The sequence below is a fragment of the Erythrolamprus reginae genome, chromosome 9, assembly GCF_031021105.1.
Source record: "Erythrolamprus reginae isolate rEryReg1 chromosome 9, rEryReg1.hap1, whole genome shotgun sequence".
NCBI classification, from domain to species: domain Eukaryota; kingdom Metazoa; phylum Chordata; class Lepidosauria; order Squamata; family Dipsadidae; genus Erythrolamprus; species Erythrolamprus reginae.
The window spans coordinates 45,525,997-45,550,180 of record NC_091958.1 but is presented as its reverse complement, the minus strand read 5'-3'; the positions used below and the strand labels follow the sequence as shown (position 1 = coordinate 45,550,180).

Genomic DNA, 24,184 nt, shown 5'->3' with positions numbered 1-24,184 from the left:
GCCAAAGCCCACTTCAACAACATAGCCAAGAAGGCTTCAAGAGTTGTAAACCTAATCCTACGTAGCTTCTGCTCTGGCAATCTCACACTGCTTACCAGAGCTTGCAAAACGTTTGCCAGACCCATCCTCGAATACAGCTCATCTGTTTGGAACCCATATCGCATCTCAGACATTAACACCCTTGAAAATGTCCCCAAAGAATACTTCACCAGAAGAGCCCTTCACTCCTCCACTTGAAATCTCCAATGACTGACAGGCATGAGTGAAGGCTGGGAGCATTTCACCCCTAGGGGTGGGTGCATCAAGAGCCGGGGTGGTGCAGTGGTTAGAATGCAACATTACACTTCAGCTAACAGCTAGCTGTAGTTCAGCAGTTCAAAACTACCTCGGCTCAAGGCTGAGTCAGCCTTCCGAGGTGGGTAAAATGGGGACCCAGATTGTTGGGGGCAAGAGGCAGATTATGTAAACCGCTTAGAGAGGGCTGTAAAAGCACTATGAAGCAGTATACAGTGTTCCCTCGATTTTCGCGGGTTCCAGCTTCGCCTATACCATGGTTTTTCAAAAAATATTAATTAAAAAATACTTCGTGGGTTTTTTCCTATACCATGGTTTTTCCCGCCCGTCATACGTCATTGCCAAACTTCCGTCTGCCATTGTTGATTGGCTGAAATCTCGACTAATCAGCATTATTATTGCAAAAAAAAAGTAATTATTGTTAATAAATAATTACGTTTATAAATATCAGGATCACTAAGTGTTTTATTCAATGGTGAATATCAGTAATAATGGTGAGTAAATGATTGTTAAGGGAATGGGAAATGGTAATATAGGGGTTTAAAGTGTTAAGGGATGGCTTGTGAGACTGTTCATAGCCAAAAAGAGTGTATTTACTTCCGCATCTCTACTTCACGGAAATTCAACTTTCGCGGGTGGTCTTGGAACGTATCCCCTGCGGAAATCAAGGGAACACTGTATAAGTCTAAATGCTAAATGCTATTGCTGTAAGCACACCAGCGTGCCTACCATCCCTGTCCTATTGTCTCCATTTTATTTGTATTCATTTCCTTCGTTCATGTCCATGTTTATAACCTGCTATCTTTTACCTGCTTGACAAGCAAAGAAGCAAAGAAGCAAAGAAGCAAGGAAGCAAAGAAGTAAGCAAGCAAACAAACAAACAAACACACAAACAAACTAAAAGAAATAAGAGAAAAGGCTGGTTTTGGAGCCCCTGAATGAAGGCTCGAGTTAACAAAATTAGAAAAACTGTTTTCCATCTGTAGGAGTCTTTGATTCACACCCAGATGGCACGTCCCATCTAAAGCTGCGGGTCCAGTGTCCACCCAAAAACCTCTGGCCAGGAGGATCCTTTCTTATTTCTCGCTTGAGCTGTTATGGAATGAGAACCGTATCATCCTCGGCCAAGTTGCAAAGTTGAGAAGAGAGCCAGGAAGCAGCAGGGAGACCTGCTAAAGTTATTCTGGCTTTGCACCTCCGTTCATACCCTTGCTCCGTTCTTTGGATTAACCCTCCAGAACCAACAGGGGGTATCAGGAACCATGCGTCCAGCTCCAGACCTTTCTGTAGCTCCTCTCTGAACACACGCCCAGAAAAATCGTGGAAAGGAGACATCTTTCAACAGCAAATGATGGTTTGCTTTGTTCTCCTTCCACCCAGGTCTGGTCCGATGAGTGGTGGATTGCTTGCGGTTTGGACCAGTTCTTAGAACTGGTCCAAAGTGGTGCACGCGTCCAAGCGTGAAACGGTAGCAAAATCATTAAGAACCTACCACTGGGTCAGATACGGGCCAGCGGGAACATTTCTGCAGGCACACACTGTGGAATTCATTACTTTGTCAGCCTAAGATTCAACTGCTGGCTCAGCTTATCGTTTATGTGAAATGTGATTTAGTATTAATATTTAGAATAGAATAACAGAATTGGAAGTGACCTTGAAGATCTTCTAGTTCAATCCCTTGCTTAGGCCGGAAACCCTACACCACTTCATACAAATGGTTATCCAACATTTTCTTTAAACACTTCCAGTGTTGGAACATTCACAACTTCTGGAGGTAATTTATTCCACAGATTAATTGTTCTAACTGTCAGGAAATTTCTCCTTAGTTCTAAGTTGCTTCTCTCTTTGATTAGTTCTCACCCATTTAGGTGCTTTGGAGAATAGTTTGACTCCCTCTTCTTTGTGGCAACCCCTGAGATATTGGAACACTGCTATCATGTCTCCCCTGGTCCATCTTTTCATTAAACCAGACATGCCCAGTTCCTGCAACTGTTCTTCTTATGTTTTAGCCTCCTGCCCCCTAATCATCATTATTGCTCTTCTCTGCACTCTATAGATAGATAGAGATAGATAGATAGATAGATAGATAGATAGATAGATAGAGATAGATAGAGATAGATAGATATATAGAGATAGATAGATAGATAGATAGAGATAGATAGATAGATAGATAGATAGAGATAGATAGATAGAGATAGATAGATAGATGGATGGATAGATTATCTATCTATCTATCTATCTATCTATCTATCTATCTATCTATCTATCTATCTATCTATCTATCTATCTATCTATCTATCTAATTTCTATGCCACCCTTCTCAGACAATTCAGGGTGGTGTACAACATAACAAATACACTACAATACACATGTATAGAAATCTAATATTAAAAATTACTATAAAAAAACTAATTTTTTTTAAAAAAAAACCTCATTCATCCCAACACAATCATCCACGTTTGCCTAATCAATCACTCACGGCTATGCCTGGAATTGATCTCGATACTAGTAAATAGATAGGGAAATTGTATCTCTTTGAGGAGAGGAGAGGCCAGGCACCTTAACTCAAACCCTCGACACGAGTGATGTCCAGTTGGCCAACTTTAAGCCAGTCAGTCACATGACCTTTAAGCCCCCCTCTGATCATATGGTTGTCAGGCCATTCCCACCAGGTCACATGGCCGGCAACCCACACCTATAAAATAAGCCATTCCCACAGTGTGGTAGTAAAAAGTTTTGCCGCCCTTCACTGGTCTAAAGTCACCCAGCAAGTTTTCATGGCTAAGGCAGAGCTAGAAATCACAATCTCCCACTCTCTAACCCAGGGGGTCTCCAACGTTGGTGACTTTAAAACTTGTGGACTTCAACTCCCAGAATTCCTCAGCCAGCAAAGCTCACTGAGGAATTCTGGGAGTTGAAGTCCACAAGTCTTAAAGTCGCCAACGTTGGAGAGCCCTGCTCTAACCTGATGCTTTAACCCCTACCCCAAACTGCTTCTCTTTACAAAGCCATGCCTTTACTGGCGCATGGCCTTAGGTGGGCTTGGAGAATGGGTTCCAGCAACTCCAGAAGTGGGGTTCAGTTGTAGGCAGTTGTGGAGTGGGGGTAGAAAAAATCCAGCAGGCAGCCGACCAACGTGTCAGGCTTGGCAAGACCATCTCCCTTCTCTTCCTTAACATGACTGTGCTTGAATCAGTGCTGCTAAGCATGTCGATTGCACACGCTTCTTATTCCCTCCCAAGTTGCGGAGAGGAAGCGCAGCTAAAAACCTGTCTCGCAACCGCCTGTCAGGGCTTTTTTTTTTTTGATACAGCTCAATCTTTCTCCCTCTCAAAAGTAATTACAGGCCTGAATGGTCCCTGCTGTTTGAGGGTATTAATAAGAATTTAATTGCATGCTATTGGGCTAATTATATAGCAGCTTGCTTGCTTCCTTCCTCGCATAAGCCCAGCCAATTCCCCCACTCCTTTCTGTTTTTTAAAAAAAACAAAAACAACCTCACACAACTAATTAACCAATCAAGGTTCAAATAATTTGTAAATAATGGGGCAATTATGACCCAAGGCTGGCGTTCTTATTCCTTTGCGCAGGCTACTGAAATTCCCCGATGGAGCGGACATCTGTCAAATTTTCTCCAGCAAATTGGCGTCTGCAAATTGGCCAGGAACGATTCAGACGGTGGGAGACTCTTCCTGAAGTTGTAAGACTGCCAGCTTGTGCCAAACCCACAACCAAGTGGCGTTCTCTTCTGTACGGCTCGTGAGTAAGGGTCTGCTGTCTACAGTCCCCGAGATCTTCAGTTGTGCCTTTTGCCAGGCAAGAGAAACCTGGTCTTGGACCAAAGCTGCCACACCCTCCACCCGCCAAATATGTTCGTAAAGTGCTTGTGGAATGCCATGCAGTGTTTATTTTGGCTCGAGGGGAACCTGGCTGGGTTGCCCAAGCAGCCCTCAATGCAAACGTCGTCTAAGGAATTGCCCATCTCAATGTTCAGGAGGAAAAGAGATGCCCAGATTCATGGCTCTGTTTGGGAGACAACAGTTGGCACGATTGTTTGATCTGCTGAAACATGATTTTAGCACACACACACACACCCAAAAAAATCTGGCATGTTTTTGCATAGTTTAGTTTAGTTTAGTTTAGTTTAGTTTAGTTTAGTTTAGTTCAGTTCAGTTTAGTTCAGTTCACTTTAGTTTAGTTTAGTTCAATTCACTTTAGTTCAGCTCAATTCAGTTCACTTCACTTTAGTTCAGTTCAGTTCACTTTAGTTTAGTTAGTTCAGTTCACTTTAGTTCAGTTTAGTTCAGTTCAGTTTAGTTTAGTTCAGTTCAGTTCAGTTCAGTTTAGTTTAGTTTAGTTCAGTTCACTTTAGTTTAGTTCAGTTCAGTTCAGTTTAGTTTAGTTTAGTTCACTTTAGTTTAGTTTAGTTCAGTTCACTTTAGTTTAGTTCAGTTCAGTTCAGTTTAGTTTAGTTCAGTTCACTTTAGTTTAGTTCAGTTCAGTTCAGTTTAGTTTAGTTCAGTTCAGTTTAGTTTAGTTCAGTTCAGTTTAGTTTAGTTTAGTTCAGTTCACTTTAGTTTAGTTCAGTTCAGTTTAGTTTAGTTTAGTTCAGTTCACTTTAGTTTAGTTCAGTTCAGTTTAGTTTAGTTTAGTTCAGTTCACTTTAGTTTAGTTCAGTTCAGTTCAGTTTAGTTTAGTTCAGTTCACTTTAGTTTAGTTCAGTTCAGTTTAGTTTAGTTTAGTTCAGTTCACTTTAGTTTAGTTCAGTTCAGTTTCGTTTAGTTTAGTTCAGTTCACTTTAGTTTAGTTTAGTTCAGTTCAATTCACTTTAGTTCAGCTCAATTCAGTTCACTTCACTTTAGTTCACTTTAGTTCAGTTCAGTTCACTTTAGTTCAGCTCAATTCAGTTCACTTCACTTTAGTTCACTTTAGTTCAGTTCAGTTTAGTTTAGCTTAGTTCAATTCAGTTCAGTTCAGTTTATTGTCATTGCACCTCGTACAGCAAAATTAAACGCCATCTTAAGTATAAGGTAAAGGTAAAAGTTCCCCTTGCACAGACGTACTAGTCATTCCCGACTCTAGGGGGCAGTGCTCATCTTCACTTCTTAGCTGAAGAGCCGTCACTGCTCTGATGAGAATTCCGTGGTCAGGGGTCCGGCATGACTAAGTGCCGACGGTGCACAAAATACTGTTACCTTCCTACCAAGGTGGTTCCTTGCCTTTTTAAACATGCTTTCGAACTGCTAGGATGGCAGAAGCTGGGACAAGTAATGGGAGCTCACTCTGTTATGCGGCGCTAGGGATTCGAACTGCCGACCTTTCTGATCGACAAGCTCAGCGCATTATATTTATTTATTTATTTACTATTTATTTATTTTTATTTATTTATTAGATTTGTTAGATTTATATTTATTTATTAGATTTATTAGCTACTGAGCCGCCTCCCTCGATCTTCAATGTACATTATAGAATAGAATAGAATAGAATTTTTATTGGCCAAGTGTGATTGGACACACAAGGAATTTGTCTTGGTGCATATGCTCTCAGCGTACATAAAATAAAATATCACTTTAAAAATAAAACACAAACCCACCTCCTTCACATTCTAAGTTAAAAAACCCTGATATTGCATTAATATTGCACTATACAATAGCATTCAATAGCTATTTTTCAGCCTATTTATCCTTGTGTTTATTATCCTGTACCGTCTGCCAGAGGGTAATAGTTTTTTGAAAAAGGGTGCCCAGGATGAGATGGATCTTTAAGAACATTTTGAATTTTCTTAAGACAGCAGGAGCTATGAAAGCTCTTCTGAAGAGGGGAGAGGGCAACCAATGATCCTAGGCCAGGGGTGGGCAAAGTTGGCTCTTCTATGACTTGTGGACTTCAACTCCCAGAATTCCTGAGCCAATCATGCTACCTCGAGAATTCTGGGAGTTGAAGTCCACAAGTCACAGAAGAGCCAACTTTGCCCACCCCTGCTGTGGGCAATGGCATTAAACCCTCTGTAGTGCTGTCCTGTCTGCCACTGTGCAATTGGCAAACCACAGACCAGATGCAGGAAGTTAAAATACTCTCTATGGTGCAGCGGTGGAAGGTCCCCCGCCGTTTTACATTCAGTGGTTGTTTCCTGAGAAGTCTCAGGTAGTATAATCTCTGTTGGGCCCTAGTGGTTGTCTTGAAAGAATTCTGGGAAATGTGCAGTTGAGACCAGAGAGGATTTTCTTTCTTTCTTTCTTTCTTTCTTTCTTTCTTTCTTTCTTTCTTTCTTTCTTTCTTTCTCTCTCTCTCCTTCCTTCCTTCCTCCCATCTGTCATTCTTTCCTCCTTTCTATCTTTCTTTCTTTCCTCCCTCTCCCCCCTCTCTCTCTTTCTTTCTTTCTCTCTCTCCTTCCTTCTTTCCTTCCTTCCTTCCTCCCGTCTGTCATTCTTTCCTCCTTTCTATCTTTCTTTCTTTCCTCCCTCTCTCCCCCTCTCTCTTTCTTTCTTTCTCTCCTTCCTTCCTTCCTTCCATCTTTCTTCCTTCCTTTCTTCCTTTCTTCCTTCCTTCCTTTCTTTCCTTCCTTCCTTCCTCTCTCTCCTTCTTTCCTTCCTTCCGCCTGTCATTCTTTCCTCCTTTCTATCTTTCTTTCTTTCCTCCCTCTCTCCCCCCTCTCTTTCTTTCTTTCTTTCTCTCCTTCCTTCCTTCCTTCCATCTTCCTTTCTTCCTTCCTTTCCTTCCTTCCTTCCTTCCTTCCTCTCTCTCCTTCCTTCCTTCCTTCCGCCTGTCATTCTTTCCTCTTTTCTATCTTTCTTTCCTCCCTCTCTCCCCCCTCTCTTTCTTTCTTTCTTTCTTTCTTTCCTTCCTTCCTTCCTTCCATCTTTCTTCCTTCCTTTCCTTCCTTCCTTCCTTCCTTCCTCCCTCCCTCCCTCCCCCTCTCTCTTCCTTTGTTTGTTTCTTTCTTTCTCCCTCCCTCTCTCCTTCCCTCCCTCCTCCCCCTCATTAGTTTTGCTCAGAAGCTAAGACCTTTTGAAAAAAACTAAGGAATTTATACTGAAGTGGTCGTATTTTTGCAGCTTGTTTCATTTTGCAGCAAAAGAGTTTTGGTAGAGAAGATCCACCCCCCCCATCCATTTGATGCTCCTGAAACATCTCCACATTGCATTATGCATGCTGCTGCACCCCACCCCCAAAATGTTAATATCTCCATGGAAAGGGGAACTTTACTAAGAGCCTTAGCAACAACCTCACACATTCACATGCACACATATTCAAACAGGGAGATGCCTTTATGCAGATTCACCCTGATTGCCTTCCATTGAAGGGGTGGGTGGGTTCCATCAGAATACCAATAGACCTGGCCAACAATGGTCCTCAAAAGAGCACAAAAGAGATCCCTTCCCTCTGACCCTTAACCTTTAACCTTCCATTTTCCTGGGATCACTCCCATGCAATTCGACAGCCCCTGTTGATAAGGGAGGGGACGACCCATTTTAAATCCCATAAATCACTTGTCTCCACTTTCTCCACTTTATTTATAAATTTAATAAAAATCGATAATTAAATAAAATCTCAATTTTAGAAGGCTTCCTCTAGTTCAGTATTTCCCAAACTTTTGACATATATGTACCTCTTCTATAATTTTAGTACCCCTCGTCAAAACAATGTATTTTAATAACAATCAAAATATATTCCTTTTTTTCTTTTTTTGGTACATACCCAAAATAATAATCAACGAAAAATAAAATTATTCATAATAAAATATAAATAAAAGTTATATTATAAATAACATTTATTTGGATCAATGAGAAGGAGGGAATTGTTTGTGCTGAGATGACAAATCGTCATAATTTGGTTCCTTGGTGGTTCATCTTAATCTGAGATGCGGTTCCACGTCCAATAGTCTGTTCCTTTTTTTTGACTTAAAGTCTACAAAAGCTGAAAAAGCAACTTCACATAAATATGAAGTTGGAAAAGGCAACGTTTTCTGAATGCTTACCCCTGCCAAAGACTTCCCATACCCCTGGGGGTACGCATACCACACTTTGGGAAACACTGCTCTACTTGGTCATCACAGGACGAAGCTTGGGGATTTATTTATTTATTTAGATTAGATTAGATTAGATTTATTGGATTTATATGCCGCCCCTCTCCGCAAACTCGGGGCGGCTCACAACAATAACAAAAACAGTACATAGTAACAAATCCAATTCCCACCAATCTAATTACAATTTTAAATTTAAAAAAATTCATAAAACAATCCCAATATATATAAAAAACAGGCACGCAGTCAATCAATCAAACGGCAAAACAACATGGGCAAGGGGGAGATGTTTTAGTTCCCCCATGACGACAGAGGTGGGTTTTAAGGAGTTTACGAAAGGCAGGGAGGGTGGGGGCAATCCTAATCTCAGGGGGGAGCTGGTTCCAGAGAGTCGGAGCCACCACAGAGAAGGCTCTTCCCCTGGGTCCCGCCAGACGACATTGTTTAGTCGACGGGACCCGAAGAAGGCCAACTCTGTGGGACCTAACCGGTCGCTGGGATTCGTGCGGCAGGAGGCGGTTCCGAAAATATTCTGGTCCGGTGCCATGAAGGGCTTTATAGGTCATAACCAACACTTTGAATTGTGACCGGAAACTGATCGGCAACCAATGCAGACTGCGGAGTGTTGGAGTAATATGGGCATACTTAGAGAAGCCCATAATTGCTCTCGCAGCTGCATTCTGCACGATCTGAAGTTTCCGAACACTTTTCAAAGGTAGCGCCATGTAGAGAGCGTTACAGTAGTCGAGCCTCGAGGTGATGAGGGCATGAGTGACTGTGAGTTATTTATTTATTTATTTATTTATTTTTATTTATTTATTTATTTATTTATTTAGTTAGTTAGTTAGTCCAATACACGATGAGGGTTTTAGTGGGTATATATCTATATATACACATAGTAAAATACATGATGAAGGTTATAGAGGAGATACTCATAGTAAAATATATCTAAGAAATAATAGAAAAGAAGGTATAGTAATAGAACATATCAATGAAAGAATAGAAGAAGAGATATAGGAATAGAAGAAAGGTATAGGAGATATAGGAGAGCAATAGGACAGGGGACAGAAGGCACTCTAGTGCACTTGTACTCGCCCCTTACTGACCTCTTAGGAATCTGGATAGGTCAACCATAGATAATCTAAGGGTAAAGTGTTGGGGGTTTGGGGATGACACTATGGAGTCCGGTAATGAGTTCCAAGCTTCGACAACTCGGTTACTGAAGTCATATTTTTTACAGTCAAGTTTGGAGCGGTTAATATTAAGTTTAAATCTGTTGTGTGCTCTTGTGTTGTTGTGGTTGAAGGTGAAGTAGTCGCCGACAGGCAGGACGTTGCAGCATATGATCTTGTGGGCAATACTTAGATCTTGTTTAAGGCGTCTTAGTTCTAAACTTTCTAGGCCCAGGATTGAAAGTCTAGTCTCGTAGGGTATTCTGTTTCGAGCGGAGGAGTGAAGGGCTCTTCTGGTGATGTATCTTTGGACATTTTCAAAGGTGTTAATGTCTGAGGTGCAATATGGGTTCCAAACAGATGAGCTGTATTCGGGGATGGGTCTGGCAAAAGTTTTGTAAGCTCTGGTAAGTAGTGTGAGATTGCCAGAGCAGAAGCTACGTAGCTTGTTAGATTTATAAGCTGCCCAACTCCCAAATGGACTCTGGGATGGGGTTTTATTTATTATTTATTTATTTTATTACTTAGATTTGTATGCCGCCCCTCTCCACAGACTCGGGGCGGCTCACAGCATAGCACAACAATTTATAACAAATCTAAATATAATTTAAAATATTTAAAAGAACCCCATTTTGCTAACAGACACACACTCAAACATACCATACATAAATTGTACATGCCCGGGGGAGGTGTTTCAGTTCCCCCATGCCTGACGACAAAGGTGGGTTTTAAGGAGTTTACGGAAGGCAGGGAGAGTAGGGGCAGTTCTAATCTCCGGGGGGAGCTGGTTCCAGAGGGTTGGGGCCGCCACAGAGAAGGCTCTTTTCCTGGGTCCCGCCAACCGACATTGTTTAGTTGACGGGACCCGGAGAAGGCCCACTCTGTGGGACCTAATCGGTCGCTGGGATTCATGCGGCAGAAGGCGGTCTCGGAGATATTCCGGTCCAGTGCCATGAAGGGCTTTAAAGGTCATAACCAGCACTTTGAATTGTGACCGGAAATTGATCGGCAGCCAATGCAGACTGCGGAGTGATGGTGAAACATGGGCATACCTAGGTAAGCCCATGACCGCTCTCGCAGCTGCATTCTGCACGATCTGAAGTTTCCGAACACTTTTCAAAGGTAGCCCCATGTAGAGAGCATTACAGTAGTCGAACCTCGAGGTGATGAGGGCATGAGTGACTGTGAGCAATGAGTCCCGGTCCAGATAGGGCCGCAACTGGTGCACCAGGCGAACCTGGGCAAACGCCCCCCTCGCCACAGCTGAAAGATGGTTCTCTAATGTGAGATGTGGATCGAGGAGGACGCCCAAGTTGCGGACCCTCTCCGAGGGGGTCAACAATTCCCCCCCAGGGTAATGGACGGACAGATGGGATTGTCCTTGGGAGGCAAAACCCACAGCCACTCCGTCTTATCCGGGTTGAGTTTGAGTCTGTTGACACCCATCCAGGCCAAAGGGGTTACCTTTGGATTTTAGCATCCATTCCTCACTTTTCACCCCCAGCTTTTCTGATCTAACCACAACCCATCGAGACAATGGATTCTGCTGATAGTGGAACTCCTTTCTATCTTACCCCAAAGTCAGGCAAGAGGAAAAATGATTTGCCTATAAGGTGCGTAAGCAATGGAATTTGGTACCCCTGTAAAAGCAGTTGCTACCTTTTCAATATAAGCAGGGCAGGGGTGAAATCCATCAGGTTCTGACAGGTTCTGGAGAACCGGTACAGGAAATTTTGAGTAGTTCCAAGAACAGGCAAATACCACCTCTGGCTGACCCCTGAGTGGGGAGGGAATGGGGATTTTGCAATATCTTTCCTCCAGGAGTGGGTTGGGAATGGGGATTTTGCAGTATAGAAACATAGAAACATAGAAGACTGACGGCAGAAAAAGACCTCATGGTCCATCTAGTCTGCCCTTATACTATTTTCTGTATTTTATCTTAGGATGGATATATGTTTATCCCAGGCATGTTTAAATTCAGTTACTGTGGATTTACCAACCACGTCTGCTGGAAGTTTGTTCCAAGGATCTACTACTCTTTCATTAAAATAATATTTTCTCATGTTGCCTTTGATCTTTCCCCCAACTAACCTCAGATTGTGTCCCCTTGTTCTTGTGTTCACTTTCCTATTAAAAACACTTCCCTCCTGAACCCTATTTAACCCTTTAAATGTTTCGATCATGTCCCCCCTTTTCCTTCTGTCTTCCAGACTATACAGATTGAGTTCAGTATCCTTTTGCCTGCCACGCCCACAAAGCCAACACCATGCCACGCCCACAGAACCGGTAGTAAAAAAAATTATGGATTTCTCCGCTAAAGAAGGGGGTTTGGTTGAGTTTGTTGGGACTGCGAAGATCAGTCTGGAGTCGGAGTTGGATAGGAAAATATCCAAAAAAATAATATATTGCTCAAAAAAATAAAGGGAACACTGAAAGAACACATCCTAGATCTGAATGAATGAAATATTCCCATTGAACACTTTGTTCTGTACAAAGCTGAATGTGCACAACTGCCTGTGAAACTGATGGTCAATCAGTGTTGCTTCCTAAGTGGACAGTTTGATTTCACCGAAGTTTGATTTACTTGGAGTAATATTGTGTTGTTTAAGTGTTCCCTTTATTTTTTTTGAGTGTATTTCTCTTTACCCCGTCCTCTCCAGGTATCCCTTTCCAACTCTACGTCTCTCTCCCTGCTGCTCCCAGCATGTTAGTCTTTCTCTAAGTGCTATTTATTTATACGTATCCGACAAACGTCTTCGGATTCCAGGCCTTTTGCAAGAATAAACAAAACAGGGAATGAACCCTTTAAATTTTAAAAAGGAACAATGCAGTGACATTAATTAAGGGTATCTGGTTAGCATCAGCGATCCAGAGAAATCTTCAGATTTCTTACAGTATTAAAAGATTTAATGGTTAGGATACTCCATACTCCAGAAGGCTGGGGGAATGGGCAGGGACATTGAGAAGGAGCATCTTCAAGGATGTGGACTCATAGAAACATAGAAGATTGACGGCAGGATAGATAGATAGATAGATAGATAGATAGATATAGATAGATAGATAGATAGACAGATAGATAGATAGTCCATCTAGTCTGCACTTCCTGTATTATATCTTAGGATGGATCTATGTTTATCCCAGGGATGTTTAAATTCAGTTACTGTGGATTGACCAACCACGTCTGCTGGAAGTTAGTTCCAAGTACCTATTACTCTTTCAGTAAAATAATATTTTCTCATGTTACTTCTAATCTTCCCCCCAACTAACCTCAGACTGTGCCCCCTTGTTCTTGGGTTCAATTTCCTATTAAAAACGCTTCCCTCCTGAACCTTGTTTAACCAACCATGTCTGATGGAAGTTTGTTCCAAGCATCTATTACTCTTTCGGTAAAATAATATTTTCTCGCGTTGCTTCTGATCTTTCCCCCAACTAACCTCAAATTGTGTCCCCTTAATCTTGTGTTCATTTCCCTATTAAAAACACTGTATTTTAGGAGTGTATAGGGTGTTCAGGGAGGGGTAGCACATCTGGTGCAGGGGCATGTCGTGTTCTTTTACGGCAGCTCATTTTAGGGCAGCTTTTAGGGCAGCTTGTTCACCTTTGATCTCCACCTGTCACTCATCTCTCATCTGTGGCTCCCAGTTAGTGATGGGCAAACCCAACGATGTTTGGGTTTGGCAAGTTCGACTGAATTTTATGCAAAATTTGGCCGAACCCGAACCGAACCTGAACTCGAACCCGAACGGGGAATCCCTCCCATGAAGAGATTCCAGGGCGGAGCTTTGACATCACCGGCAGGTTGCTAAAGACGCCAAGGTGATCACTTCCTGGATTCCATAGAATCCCAACATGTTTATTTTTACGTGAAAGGACCGCCCTTTGCTTGCAGCGCTGCTGCGGTGTCCTTTTTCGTAAAAATAACAATGTTTATTTTTACGTGAAGACCTTCCTTTGAAGGAGCTGGGGAATCCCTCCCACGAAGAGATTCCGGGGGCGGAGCTTTGACATCACCGGCAGGTTGCTAAGGACGCCAAGGTGATCACTTCCTGGATTCCATGGAGTCCAGGAAGTGATCACCTTGGCGTCCTTAGCAACCTGCCGGTGACGTTAAAGCTTTGAACGCCGAACACAACCCCGAACTTTGGAAAAATTTCGGGTTCGTGTTCGGCATCCCGCACACTGCAAAATTCAGTACGGACCCGAATTGTGGGGGTTCAGTTCACCCATCACTACTCCCAGTAGCTGTAGCAGGTGCAGTAGCCACACCCTGGGCAACAACTATGACAGGCTGTCCAAATCAGATTGAAAGTAGCCGATGGGTCATTGACCATCGGTGAGATAGGGACTTGTCTATCCCAAGCGTGTGAAGACAGATTCCGGCAAACTGAGCGGATGAAAACTACTAGAATAGGACAACGGTCATGAAACATAGAAACAAAGAAGACTGACGGCAGAAAAAGACCTCGTGGTCCATCTAGTCTGCCCTTATACTATTTCCTGTATTTTATCTTACAATGGATATATGTTTATCCCAGGCATGTTTAAATTCAGTTACTGTGGATTTACCAACCACGTCTGCTGGAAGTTTGTTCCAAGGATCTACTACTCTTTCAGTAAAATAATATTTTCTCACGTTGCTTCTGATCTTTCCCCCAACTAACTTCAGATTGTATCCCCTTGTTCTTGTGTTCACTTTCCTATTAAAAACACTTCCCTCCTGAACCTTATTTAACCATTTAACATATTTAAATGTTTCGATCATGTCCCCCCTTTTCCTTCTGTCCTCCAGACTGTAAGTCATGAAGTCTTTCCTGATACGTTTTATGCTTAAGACCTTCCACCATTCTTGTAGCCCGTCTTTGGACCTGTTCAATTTTGTCAATATCTTTTTGTAGGTGAGGTCTCCAGAACTGAACACAGTATTCCAAATGTGGTCTCACCAGAGCTCTATATAAGAGGATCACAATCTCCCTCTTCCTGCTTGTTATACCTCTAGCTATGCAGCCAAGCATCCTACTTGGTTTTCCTACTGCCCGACCACACTGCTCACCCATTTTGAGACTGTCAGAAATCACTACCCCTAAATTCTTCTCTTCTGAAGTTTTTGCTAACACAGAACTGCCAATGCAATACTCAGATTGAGGGTTACTTTTCCCCAAGTGCATTATTTTACATTTGGAAACTTTAAACTGCAGTTTCCATTGCTTTGACCATTTATCTAGTAAAGCTAAATCATTTACCATATTACAGACCCCTCCAGGAATATTAACCCTATTGCACACTTTAGAGTCATCGGCAAATAGGCAAACCTTCCCTACCAAACCTTCCCCTATGTCACTCACAAACATATTAAAAAGAATAGGACCCAGAACAGACCCTGAACGTGGTGCCTGCAAACGATGCGGCAAGAGCAAGGCAAGGCAAGACACGAAAGATGCCCTGGTCAACCACTGTGCCCAGCACATCTCCAACTGTCTTGACTCTCGTCCTGCTATTGGAGCAAGATGGAATCCAGGAAGAGAGAGTGAGGCTGACTATGCGCAACTCTCTCACACTTTAATCTAAGTCACATGCAAGTCTTGACATCCCCCCCCCCCAATTCCCCTTTAGAAGTCAAGACCTTCTTCGAACATGATGGATAAACATCATCATTTGGGATTGGAACTCAAGAGCATTTCCTTCCTAGAAGAAGACACGAGGTGGGTTGAAGTCCACTGGGAACATTTCTCCAAGAGGAATCCAAAGCAGAGCCATGTAGAGGTTGAAAGGATTAACCAAGACCCTGAAGTTCCAATCTAAACTTGAAACCAATTCAAGGAGAATCTGGCCAATAAGATCTTCATGTCTGTGAATTGGAGGTCACTTGGCAAAAATAAGAATGTTACTCTGGTCATCTGCAAAGAGGTGGTCAAGCAGCTGGCCAGAAGGTGGCACTGTAAGAACATGTTCAGCCATTGACCCAACCAATGAAATTCTCCCTGGTCCCTCTCACTGCAACAGGATGCAAAATGAACTGGAGCCATACCGCCAGTCAACCTTCCCTGCTTCTTAGTGGACCAGCCTTCAAAGAAGCTGTAGGTCAGCGGTTCAAATCTCATCACCGGCTCAAGGTTGACTCAGTCTTCCATCCTTCCGAGGTGGGTAAAATGAGGACCCGGATTGTGGGGGCAACAGGCTGGCTCTGTTAAAAAATGCTATTTGTAATATGTTGTAAGCCGCCCTGAGTCTAAGAAGGATGGCATAAAAATGGAATAAATGAATAAATAAATAAATAAATAACAGATTAACTGAGTTTGAAGAGACCTTGTAGTTCCTCTAGCCCAACCAAAGTCTCCAATGTTCCTTCCAAATCATTTTCCATGTTCTATGCAATCTTAAAAGGACTCAGGAGATGGTGAGTTCTAGTCCTGCCTTAAGCATGAAAGCTGGCTGGGTGATTTTGGGCCAATCGCCAGGAGAGGGTGAGTTCTAGTCTTGCCTTAAGCACAAAAGCTGGTTGGGTAACTTTGGGCCAATCGCCAGGAGAGGGTGAGTTCTAGTCCTGCCTTAAGCATGAAAGCTGGTTGGGTGATTTTGGGCCAATCGCCAGGAGAGGGTGAGTTCTAGTCTTGCCTTAAGCACGAAAGCTGGTTGAGTAACTTTGGGCCAATCGCCAGGAGAGGGTGAGTTCTAGTCCTGTCTTAAGCATGAAAGCCGGCTGGGCAACTTTGGGCCAATCGCCAGGAGATGGTGAGTTCTAGTCTTGCCTTAAGCATGAAAGCCGGCCGGGTGATTTTGGGACAATCGCTCCCTCTCAGCCCAACCCAGGGTTGTTGTCATGGGAAAAAAGGAAGAAGGAAGGCGTATTAGGCAATGTTCTCCGCCTGGAGTTATTTGTGAAAAATATATAACGGCAGGATACAAACAGATAAATGATTTAAAAAAATAAAATAAAAACGATGCCGAGAAGGTGAGGCAATACACTCAGCCAAAGTCTGATTAAGTAATGATGAAGTCATTAATCAACATACCATGACAAGTTACATAATGGGTGCCACACCTGCTTAGTTTGGAATCTGTTGTTGGATTTGTTTTTAAGCAAAATATTTGGAAGGTAGATTTTTTTTTTTTAAAGTAAATTCAACTCACAATGAAAGATGGGAGCAATCCAGGTCTGAGAGTTGGCTGCTCTGGGACTTTGTTTTTAGCTTCTGAGAACACACTCATCTGGAGAAGGTGGCTACAGGTGTGTAACCTGCTTCTGGAATTGTTGCATGCTGGCCAGCTGATTTTTGGCCTTGGGAAAGGCTATTTTGCCCTTTGGACACTTCAGGGGAGCTTCCCCGAAACCCCGGAATATAAAAAACCCACCCAATGGACAATACTCTCCGAGTCTTCAGAGAGGGGTGGCATACAAATCTAATTAACAATAACAATAACAATAACAATAACAATAACAACAACAACAATAACAATGAGATGATCCACTGGAACTTGTGCCGGAACTACCATTTACCAGTGGCAAAGAACTGGTGGGATCATAAGCCCGAAAAAGTGGTCGAAAATGAGCAAGCAAAACTACTGTGGGACTTCCGACTTCAGACTGACCGAATTCTGAAGCACAACACACATTGTGATTGTGGAGAAAAAAAAAGTATGGATCATCGACATTGCAATCCCAGGAGACAGCAGAATTGAGGAGAAGCAGCTAGAGAAATTAGTGAAATACGAAGATCTAAAAATCGAACTACAACGACTCTGGTATAAGCCAGTGAAAGTGGTCCCAGTGGTATTTGGCACGCTGGGCGCAGTGCCAAAGGATCTCGGCAGACATTTGAAAACCATCGGAATTGACAAAATCTCCATCTGTCAATTGCAAAAGGCCGCTTTACTGGGATCGGCAACCATAATTCGCTGCTACATCACGCAGTCCTAGGTGCTTGGGAAGTGCCCGACTGGTGATGAAATACGAAATCCAGCATAGTGATCTCGTTTGCTGTGTTGTACTGACATGATAGATAGATAGATAGATAGATAGATAGATAGATAGATAGATAGATAGATAGATAGATAGATAGATAGATAGATAGATAAATAATAATGAAGCATAACACACCAGACATCCTGATCGTGGAGAAAAAGAAAGTATGGATCATCGACATCGCAATCCCAGGAGACAGCAGAATTGAGGAGAAGCAGCTAGAGAAATAAGTGAAATACGAAGATCTAAAAATCGAGCTGCAACGACTCCGGTATAAGCCAGTGAAAGTGGTCCCAGTGGTACTTGGCATGCTGGGCACAGTGCCAAAGGATCTCAGCGGACATTTGAAAACCATCGGAATTGACAAAATCTCCACCTGTCAATTGCAAAAGGCTGCTTTACTGGGATCGGCAAACATAATTCGCCGCTACATCACGCAGTCCTAGGTGCTTGGGAAGCACCCGACTGGTGATGGAATACGAAATCCAGCATAGTGATCTCGTTTGCTGTGTTGTATTGACATAATAATAATGATGATGATGATGATGATGATGATGATGATGCTGCAAAAAACAGCCCAACAGACAGACCTGAAGTGCATTTTAGATTCGTAGGTTCACCCATCATGGTTCTAGTCTCATTTTAGAATTGCAGAGATGGGTTGGAGGTCAAGGCACCAGGCTAGACACTGGGAGATTGTGAGTTCTAGTTCCACCTTAGGCACGAAGGCAGCAGGGTGAGGAGACAAATGACAGTTCATTTCAGAAAACCTTACCAAGAAAACTATAGGGTGTTGCTTCAGATTTGTCTCTGAAAATCAGAAGCCATTGAACGGAAGAAGGAAAACAAATGGCATTCTGAGAAGACAATTGCAAAAATAGACCCATTTAAAGGGAATATAAAGAGAAAACCAGAGACTTTTCGCGTAGGTTTAATAGAGAGAGAACTTTGACGGTGGGAGGTGGGGGGATTGAAACTTTGATGTTATACTTTATATGCTGACAGAAGCGAGAATACTCTGTGTGTAAAAATGGAAGGATGCTTTGATTCCCACAACCGACAGACGGCGGCAAAAGTTGATGGAGTTAGCAGAGAAGGCTAAAGTGACTGCTTTGATATTTAAAAAAATACAATTAATTTCGTTTCTACTTGGAAAGCGCTTTCAGAGTTTGGGCTTGAGGTGGGAAGGTTTGCTGACTCGACAGGTTTGTTGTTAGAGAAACGGCTGGTATATATGATTACATGAAAGCTGTTGTGGTTAGCTCTGGCCCAGCTCCTGCCCCAAGGACTGTGGATTTGGGGGAGACATCCACATGCTGCAGGCCTGTTTTGCCCCCGGTGGAATCTGCTGATGAAGGCTCCTCTGACCAAGAAGACATGAGTGACAGGGAGGAGGAGAGTGTGGCAGACAGCTCAGAAGGAGATCAATTATCTAGCTCCTCCTTGGATTCAGAACAAGCGTTAATGATACAGCCAGGCATGCGGAGAGCGATGCATAGGCAACAACAACTGAGAGATTATTATCAAAGAAAATGAGGCCACCTGTGGTTGGGTTGGGCTGTGGTCATTAGTGAGGCTGCTATAAAGAGCAGCCTGTGGGTTTGGCCATTGTGGAGGATTATCTGATCCTTGTGTTTAGTGACTGCTTTACTGACTTTGACCTTTTGTGTGCTGATTTTTCCCCACTTTGAAACTAAACCAGAGCAAAGTGTGTTTCACTTTGTGAAAGAAGAAGGACTGTGAATTGCCTCACAGCTGCAAGCTAAGTATCACAGGACTGATAAGGGATTTGTACAAATTACCAGTTTGTTTGGAGACGAGTGCTCTTGGCTATACCAAAAGAGGGCTTGGTTTAAGTGACTTTTCATTATAAAGTGTTTTGAATTTTCAAACATGTGTGTGTCTGAAATTTGTACCTGTGAATTTTTGGGAGGAGTCTACCAGAGAGCCCGACAGAACAAAAGCTGAGGTTTTTATGTCACTACTTCATTTGACTGCACCGAAAGGAGTTGGAAGTCAAAGCTTTTCTTTTTCTTTTCCCCCTTTCCCCTACACTGTTTCTCTCTTCCCTTTTTCCTCCCCTGTTTTTAAAAATTCATTCATTCATTCATTCATTCATTCATTCATTCATTCATTCATTCATTCATTCATTCATTCGACTTCTATGCCAGCCAATCCCGAAGTACTCAGGGTGGCTTACCAAATAATATAATACAACATTTTGCCATCGCCTTCATTTTTATTTGTATTTCTGTATTTTATATTTTGATAAAATTATAAAAATATTTGTTTTAACATTAAAATAACTTGACCCATGGACAGTCATGAGCGCCATCATGGTAGCAGAAATGGCCCGAGAATGGCATGACTGACAGATTTCCAGTGAAAATTGCTGGGTTTTTTGCTTCTGCGCATGTGTGGAAGCAAAAATATTAGTGAAAATAGCCGAAATTTCACTTGCACTTTTGTGATTTTGTCAATTTTCACAATTTTTTCGCTTCTGTGCATGCGTGGAAGCAAAAATATCAACGGAAATAGCCAAAATCTCGCTTGCGCTCCCTGAAATCTTGTCGATTTTCACCATTTTTTTGCTTCTGCGCATGCGTGAAAGCAAAAATATTGGCGAAAATAGCCGAAATCTCGCGACATTTGGCTTGCTTCACATGCGCAGAAGCCAAATCTCGCCCAGGGTGCCTTCACACATGTCGGGAGTGTGTGCACCCGTGCCGGCTGCCAAAGACCATCCGGATAGCGAGGTAAGTGGCTGCCCACCACTGCCCATGGACTAAGTTTGCAGAACACACAACATCCAACACACACACACACACACACACACAGACATCACAACACAACACAACACACAAAGACACAATTTATCAAGATCAAAACTCTCCAAGTCTAATCTGGACAGCCTGTTTGATGCAGTGTCTAGACCTCTGGAAACGGTGAGTTCTAGTCCTAGCTTTGGCCCAGAACCAGCTGTCTGACTTTGGGCCAGCCCTTCTCTCTCAACCCTGGGAAACAAGCAGTGGCATAATACTTCAACAGTAGTGACTGTGAGAGGGATCTTGGAGTCCTAGTGGACAACCATTTAAATAGGAGCCAGCCATGTGCAGCAGCTGCCAAAAGAGCCAACACAGTTCTAGGCTGCATTAACAGAGGGAGAGAATCAAGATCAGGTGAAGTGTTCATAGCACTTTATAAGGCCTTGGTAAGGCCACATTTGGAATATATTACATTCAGTTTTGGTCGCCACGATGTAAAAAGGATGTTGAGAATCTAGAAAGAGTGCAGAGAAGAGCAACAAAGATGATTAGGGGGCTAGAGGCTAAGTGTAAAGAATGGGTTGCTGGAATTGGGTAGGTCTAGTTTAATGAAAACAAGGACCATGGGGGACATGATAGCAGTGTTCCAATATCTCAGGGGTTGCCACGAAGAAGAAGAAGTCAACCTATTCTCCAAAGCACCTGAAGGTAAAACTAAGAAGCAATGGGTGGAAACTAATCCAAGAGAGAAGCAACCTAGAAGTAATTTCTAGACAATTAGAACAATTAATCCATGGAACATCTTGCCTCCAGAAGTTGTGAATGCTCCAACACTGGAAGTTTTTAAGATGTTGGATAACCATCTGTCTGAAGTAGTGTAGGGTTATCTGCCCAAGCAGGGGGTTGGACTAGAAGACCTCCAAAGTCCCTTCCAACTCTGTTGTTGTTATTATTATTACTTTCAAAAACTTTATTAATTTTTAATAAAAAGACATACAGACTTACAAACATTTAAACACATAGTAGGGGTTACAATTACCCCTCTTTTCTAGAAGTCAATTTTTAATACAGAAAAAAGGATAAAATCTTAAATCAAAATAATATTCTAATTGAAAAGAAGAATTTTGTTTACACATTCTAATCCACTTAGAGTTAAATTGATGAAAAAAGAAAAAAAAAACAAACAATAGCAACAACTAAAAATATCAGTAACTTTGGATTATATTCATACAGTTTTCGTAACCTTATATTGAACTTTATTCTTATCTATCCATGTATAAACTTTGTTCCAAATAGAATAAAAGTCAGATTCTTCTTGATCATTCAGCCTTCTTGTCATCATATCCATTCTGTTGTTGTTATTATTATTAACATCTTGCCAAGTTAACTGCCAGGACTCACCCAAGGGTAGTGGGTGGGTGGTGGGTGGTGGAGTTACCAGGAGTCAAGATGGACTTGAATGCACACCTCCATCTCAAACCGCCCCCCCCCCCTAATCCAATCCAATCCAATCCAATCTAACCAAACTTTAATCTCTTAACCGAGCGGTGAGAATGTACCCTCTAGTTTGGAATTAACCAGCCTCAATGCTTGAACGTTTCCTTTGTATTTGTCTCTATGGGCACGTCATTCCCTGAATCAATGGCCCGAGGAAAGACTTAATGGAGGGTTCTCAAACTTTAGGTCACAATATCCTTCCTCTGGAGGTCACCGAGGTCACCTGGCCACGCTTGCTTTGCTCTGCCAAAAGGCAGCCCTGTTTGGCCTCTGCAAGCTCCCAGTTTTGAAAGCAGACAAAACTTTCATGGGCAGAATACAGAACGCCAGTGACCGGTTAGGTCCCACAGAGTTGGCCTTCTCCGGGTCCCGTCGACTAAGCAATGCCGTCTGGCGGGACCAAGGGGAAGAGCCTTCTCTGTGGCGGCCCCGGCCATCTGGACTCAACTCCCCCCCGGAGATTAGAACTGCCCCCACCCTCCTTGCCTTTTGCAAGCTCCTGAAAACCCACCTATGTCGCCAGGCTTGGGGAAGTCGATATTCCCCTTAGCTACTACGATTTATGTATGGTTTGCTTGGGTTGTGTGATTAATCTGTTTTTTAATATTGGATTTCTACATTGTGTATTGATCTTTTGTGCCTGGCAATTAGTCATCCATCCTCAAGATTTGGTTAAGGACAGTGCTGGATTGTAAAATTTTATTTTATTATTTTATTTTATTTTATTTTATTTTATTTTATTTTATTTTATTTTATTTTATTTTATTTTATTTTATTTTATTTTATTTTATTTTATTTTATTTTATTTTATTTTATTATTTTATTTTAATTTTATTTTAATTTTATTTTATTTTAATTTTAATTTTATTTATATTTATTTATTTATTTATTTTATTTGTATGCCACCACTCTCCGCAGGAGGGAGGTTGCCAGAGGTTGGCGTATGCGCTCGTATATGGCGCTTCTGCACCCAGGTGGGTGGGCAGAGCCTCCCACCGCCAGTGCTACTGGTTCTAAGAACTGGTGCAAACCAGGAACAAACACTGCTGAGCAAGGAGTATATACTGATGGATCCCAGCCTAAGAGAAACTAAAAGAATTAAAGGCCTGAACACTAAAACCAATGAAGAACGGTTGCAGGATTTGGGCTTGGCTTGTCTAGAGAAAAGGAGCCCTAGGGGTGGTGGGATAGCAGCATCCCACTGTTTAAGATGCTGACACAAAAGAAGAAGGGGGGATGGGTCAATTTATTTTCCAAAGCACCAGAAGGCAGGACAAGAAACAATGGATGGAGACTAGTCAAGGAGAGAAGCAACCTGGAATGAAGGAAAAACGTAATTGTTAATCCTAATCCTAACTGTGAGAGCAATTAAGCAGTGGAACTGCTTGCCTCCAGGAGTTCTGGGTGCTTCATCCTTTTTTTGAGAAGAGGTGGTTGGACAATCATTTGTCTGCAATGATATAGGATCTCCTGCTTGAGCAGGTGGGTTGACTTGAAGACCTCCAAGGTCTCTTCTCTTCATTTCTCTTCTCTTCTCTTCTCTTCTCTTTTCTTTTCTTCTCTTCTCTTCTCTTCATTTCTCTTCTGTTCTCTTCATTTCTCTTTTCTTTTCTTCTCTTCTCTTCATTTCTCTTCTGTTCTCTTCATTTCTCTTTTCTTTTCTTTTCTTCTCTTCTCTTCATTTCTCTTCTCTTCTCTTTTCTTCTCTTCCCTTTCCTTCTCCTCTCCTCTTCTCTATTAACTTCCCTTCCCCTCCCCTCTTCTTTTAATTAGTATTGTATTATTATTATTATTATTATTATTATTATTATTATTAATTTATTAAATTTGTATGCCGCCCCTCTCTGAAGACTCGGGGCGGCTCACTCAGGGTATTGTATTGTATTATATTGTATTGTATTGTATTGTATTGTATTGTATTGTACTCTACTCTATTCTACTCTACTCTTTTTCTGGTCTACTCGACTTGACTTGACTCTTTTCTACTCCACTCCACTCTTCTTCCATTCTTCTCCTTCTCCTCTTTTCCCTTCTTCCGGCACTTCTTATCCCACCTTCCCTTGCTAGGAGGGAGGCTTCCAAATTCAAGTGGGCCTTCCGAAGAAGAGTCTTATTCTGGCTCTGTAGACCCTGCCGATGCCTGGGCCTGGCTACAGGCGGCCAACCTCCCTGCCATGGGACAGGAAAGGGGGGCACCTTTTAATTGCTCCTAATTGCTGGGCCTCCTTCCTGCTGTCCAGGGAGATGTCCCATTTGAAAGACACAGAGGGGATCGCTAGGGAAGCTAATCCGGCTTTCAGCCACTAAGCCTCTTTGGAGGTGTGTGATTGAGGAGCCCTTTCACACACAGCAGCACAAAGGCCCCCGAAAAGCAAAGGGGGAAAGGAGGAGACGGGGCCCGAGAGGAGAAAGTTTCACACAGCAGGCCGGCTCGGCTTAGCTGCCTTTGTGGAGCTGTTCTCCTTGGGGGAAT

At 42.5% G+C, this 24,184-nt stretch overlaps 1 protein-coding gene across 2 annotated transcripts in view; it reads right to left on the bottom strand.

The window, feature by feature from the left end:
* Window positions 1-24,184, bottom strand: part of NTN3 (netrin 3) — a 173,930-nt gene that overhangs the window by 82,852 nt on the left and 66,894 nt on the right. The gene's annotated exons all lie outside the window — the stretch shown is intronic.